This window comes from Pholis gunnellus (assembly GCF_910591455.1).
Source record: "Pholis gunnellus genome assembly, chromosome: 8".
Taxonomy (NCBI): Eukaryota; Metazoa; Chordata; class Actinopteri; order Perciformes; family Pholidae; genus Pholis; species Pholis gunnellus.
In genome coordinates, this window is record NC_136534.1 from 8,951,109 (window position 1) to 8,956,814 (window position 5,706).

Consider the following 5,706-nt stretch of genomic DNA (forward strand, 5'->3'; position numbering starts at 1 on the left):
GAGCCAAAGTGAATAATATATTGTACTGAAGTTATATGTCATAATATGAGATGACCTAACATGAGATATCCCTTCCGTGAACTCTGAGCATTGCAAAATAAATATAATACACAAATATTCAATAACAGAACATGGACTTCATCTTAAGTAATTAACACAATTATCACAGTTGTATTGCATCTTAAAATAGATGAATAAATATCCTAAATAATTTGGAAAAACACTCATTTGGCTTTACAGATAAAAAGTCAGGAAAAGGCCACAAACACTAAAAGTCCATATGCAGGTTTACTTTTGGGATGGGCAAAAGAAAAACAATTGGTTTAGTCACTTGGCTTTTACAGGGCTCTGGCCAATGTCAGCACTTGGCTTGTATTTTTGTCTATGTACATTCCACACTATGTTTATTTGTGTATAAATATTATTCCAAGAAATGTTCCATACAAGGACATAGAGGGTATCAACACTGTCATGAGATTTGCTGTGAGGATAAACTCCTTGATATCAACCATCTCAATCTCAAGGAAGTCTTCACATCAACAGACATCAACAAAAGTCGTTTTCATCTTCAGCCTCCCACACGTGGAACACAAACACACCTACAATTATGAAACAAATGTGAAAAACACAAAAGTGCCAGGGAATTAACTTGTGAAACATTCAAAGTAGCTTCAACGGATTCCATACACATGACCAATATTAGGAAATAGTTTAGGCTTTTATTTTTAATGCAATCGTCTAATATCCGGTCCAACTCTGGCTACCCAGAGCCAGATGCTGCCTCGCCCTCGTAACAGTTAGCCACGAGATCAAGAGGGAGGGGCTAAGGGAGGGACGATGTTCGTATTTGTGTGTGTGTGTGTGTGTGTGTGTGTGTGTGTGTGTGTGTGTGTGTGTGTGTGTGTGTGTGTGTGTGTGTGTGTGTCTGCGTCCTTGCGTGCGTGCGTGGGTGGGTATAGAAACATAAATAATGCAGAGGTTGAAGAGCTAACTGAATTGTTTGATGAGTATAAAAGCTGAATAGAATAATAGATACAAAGCGGGCTTAAGACTGTGATGTTTTCAGGACTGCTACCAACAGTCTGGATGAGTACACAGATGTTGTGACGTCATACATTAGCTTCTGGGAAGACAGCTGTGTTCCAACACCGGGGTGAGTTACAACAACGAAAACAAACCCAGGTTTACAGCAGAACTGCAACACCAGCTCTCAGCAAGTGACTCTGCTTCTGTCTGGAGAGGTCAGACCGATCACCAACCACAAAGCCCCCCCACTCCATGAATTACCTACACACGATTTGAACGAGTTCTACTGTCGCTTTGACAGACAATGAGTCGGGACCCCATCCCCCATGGCCCCAACCACCAGCTCCAGACCACCAGGTCCCCCTCCCCCAGCCCAGCAGAGGCCCATGCATCCGTATCACCCATCAGTCAATTAAACGGTTCTGATTCTGATTCTGAGATATACCGGTGTCCACTAGGGTGAGACAGAGCTTGGCTAGGACACAGAAATGTCTCTCAAGCAGTCAGACATGTCTTGACAGAAACAGCACAGGTGTAACCACCTTAAGTTGCATGGTAATGATTACATCTGTGCTTTTCCTGTCATTACAAGCAATCTGCATGTACTTGATATGCCATTTATTGTATTCATATGCCATTTTATTGTTTTACTTTTTGACTAAAGATTTGTCAGAAATTAAATTGAATTAATTGAATTAATTTCACTGTGTTACCGTCATTTCCAAGAGTATGAATCTGAAATGCAGAAATGAGAGAAGCGATATCTCACATGAACCTCAATGATACATCTTACTGCTGGTAATATGGGCATATATATTGCAACATCTTTGGGCAGTAGCCACATGACATTTTCTAGTTCCTATTATTCTTGACTTCTTTCTCTGCACAGCACCCACATTTTGAACTAAAATTACTCCAATATTGAGAATGAAACCCTATCAATTTGTCAATGTCAATAACATTGAAAAAAAAAAAGTTAACGTTAAAAGTTAAAGTCACGCAAAGCCAGACCAGGTCTCAAAATCACTGTGCTAGCGCTAAAGAAAGGTCTGGCTCGACACACATTATCATTCTACTACAGGGGGGAACAAATGCACTTGCTTGTTGTGTTTCTTCGAACCAATCACAGTCTTATTTTGAAGTATTTGGTATGGCGGCTGTCATGTTAAAAGTTGTTTGGTTAAGTATGTGTTCAATGCAGTTTTATATGTTTAAGTGTGGCGAGATTAGTATTTTGCTAATGGGATTTCCTATACTGATCTGTAGAAAGAGACTGTTTTGAGATTGTGTAACTCAGAAATGTTTATGTATTTTTAAAACATGTCTATAATGAGGTCAAGCAGATCAGCACACTCCCTGTTGCCTGTCTCGTTATTTCCCTGTTCTTTACAGAACAAAATTATCACCTCACTACAGGCGTCATTTCCTGTTATACGACATACGTTCTTACTTGGTTTTCATATGTATGTGCTTGCAAAGGTGTGGTTAAGTTTAGAAAAAGATGGTGGTTATTGTAACTACACTATGGTTAAAGTACAGTTAAAGCGGATATGGTAAGGAAACTGAAACTACAGTAGGGTGTTTGCCCTAACAGCTCAGTAAAAACATCTTCATCAAGTTCCCATCACATTGGCAACATAATAAAACACACTGTAAATATGGAAAATACAATCGAATACAGGCAATGCAATCGAACACGAACAACACATTCTAAAAAATAGAAAAATGCTGCAATGGCAGAAAACCCAAGCTACAAAATAAAATAAGTTCCCAGGGGAAATAACTGATACTGACTATTGTAGGACTGTTGTATTATAGTAGACAGTTTACTGTAATACAACAGTCCTGGAATAAAACCCTCATGAAGGCTATAATGTTCAGGCGGTGGGCGTAATGGCAGTAACATCTCTCTGTGCAATGCAATACAGTTCAAAACCAACACAAACTACATCCTCCAGAAGGATCAATGCCTGCGGTTTGATTCTCAAAGGCATACTGAGCACAATTCAGTCAGTATACTCACATTATTTATGCTTATATTTATTTAGAATTGTTGCATTTAAACAGATTTGTGTTTGTGTTTTCTTTCATTGTATTTCATTACATTTTTAGCAGACACATCTCTTCTGATGTCTTGCACCACAACTCTGTAGTTGTACATTGTCTCTGTTACCTTCATCCATTATTTGAGCAAACACAGGGTGTGCCCTATCTGTGTGCCCTCAAGACCAATATTATGGTCAGACAAGCACATTGGCCTTTGAATGGGATACAAAAACAACAATTATTATTTTACAAGGCCTTTTATAAAATCAAGCCGTTGTCAATCATTCTTTGCACAAAATTATAAAAATAATTAGCTGTGGTCTTTGTCTTGTTGGCTGTTCTCGGACAGACAAGTTCAATCAATTTATTGATATTTTCCCCAATATGTAATATGTGTGCCTTTCCTAGTCTATCTTCAATATCACATTTCATAATTAAACACTGCTCCAACTAGTGTTCTTTGTACCAAATCAAGTGTCAAATAGATGACTTTGAGCAGACAGTCACAGTAGAAGTTCACTCAAACATGCTGATTGCCTGTTATTTGGTGGCTTTGGTCAGATCAAAACATGTAATATTTCTGTGCCTTCCCCAATCTTTAATAACTTTTGTGACTTTATCTAGGACCTAATACTCCTAGAGGTGGAAAAGTGACTCAGTCCTCCACGGACTTTGATGTCCCCGCTTAATTGGCCATTGACGGAAACCGTGCTAGCAAATGGTTACAGAAGTCCTGTATGAAAGGATCAATGGTGCTGAGATCCGCATTGGAAATTCCCTCAATGACAATGGCAACACTAATCAAGTAAGCCCACTTTCTGTTATATATTATATGTGAACATTTTACATTGCTTGTGTAAGTTATAGGAAATCAGTGTACTGGATAAGTACAGAATTTCCTAACAGAAACCTATATGTTTCACTCCAACAGCATCATCGGTATCTATAATAGATCCAGTGGTGAGATCTAAGCAGAGCCTTTTGTCTTGTGATGTAGTTTTACTCATAATTCTGTTTTCTTTTTCGTCAGATGTGCTGTCATCTCGTGTATGGCAGCTGGGGCCTCCACAACCTTTGCGTGTAGCGGGATGGAAGGCCGTTACGTAAACATTGTGACTCCTGGAAGAAAAGAGTCCGTGACACTGTGTGAGGTGGAAGTCACTGGGACATAAAACAGAGGATTCCAGTGAATATGTTAATATGTTGAGTCTGAAATCATTTAAAAATAACCCTAAAATCTATGCATGTTTCTGCTTCTCTTCCTTCAATAAGTTTTACTTATGCAGAATAACTATTACTGAAGCACATTGCTCGGCCAAGTTCCGCAAGAGATTGCAATGCTTTACAGTACCTGGAATTAAACTTTACTTGCTGAACATTAACTCTTGTGTATAATTGTTTGTGCACATTAAAGGAATAGTTCAACATTTTGGGAAATAAGCATTTTCACTTTCTTTGCCAAGAGTTAGAAGACAATCAGCAAGCAGAGGAGCCTGGCTAGCTGTGTCCAAGTAACCCACCTCAAGCCTATTTATCAGCTAGTGATCAACAACCTGACCCAAAGTCGACAGGTTTGTTTGTTGGGCCTTTTCTTGTGTAAAGCACTTGTATTGGCCAAGTTAAAGAAAGCCTTTCCAAAGCACCGAGGCCTATGTAACCATCTCTTTGAAGAAGAAATAACAATATAGCCTGAATTCTTTTGTGGAGGTAGCGCCATCTCATGGTGACACCCTGCAAGTGGTGAATGAATGGAGTTTTCTGTTGAAGCCAACAAATCATGTGTATTTTTGTTCCTTCTGTTTAAATCAGACAACTGTTCATTCAATGCCAGTTGTGCTTGATCATGGTATTTTATAATAGTATGCTACAGTATCATGGTATTTTATAATAGTATGCTATAGTATTTTTGCATCATGGAAATACTGTGATAATTTGGGAGTTAAAATGATGGTATTACCACGATACTTCTTCATAATGGCCAAATAGACTGTAGCAAAAGAAACTAGACTTTTCTCTTCGGGTTGTGTAATGTGTGGAACAAAAGATTGACCCAACATTAACTTTGACCTTTAAAGCGTACAACTTCTCATCCATTCCCAAACATACCTGCTGTTCTGGACCATGTATAAAATCACCTTCCTCGTTTTTCCAAGATTAGCATGCATTAGCTTTCATGCACACACTGAAACTTTTTAAAAAGAAATATTGCTAAGACAGAGCTCTTAAGGTTTTAGACAGGTTGCAAGACATCACTCAGCAATGCCCTGAACCTGAACCCACAATGGCTTCTAACGAATTTCTTGTTGCACACAATACTTTAAGATACTTGGGTCAGCCATTTTGTTCTGGTTCTCTCAAACAACCACCAATGTTCACTTTTGCTGTAGATTTCGATCTTTCTTGCCTTCTATCTCTCCATCGCTCTTGTCTGTCAGACATACTCTCTGGGTATTTATACCTTCAGATATGAAATATCATCCATCAGTCTCACAGGTAGCAATATTTCAAACATGGCTGCTCCATCACTGGGCCACTGTCGGAGAGGGAGGTCGGTAGTAGCCCACCCCCATTTCACACCCACACACACACACGCACACACACTAAAAAATAACATCCCATAGTTCATAGTTGTTG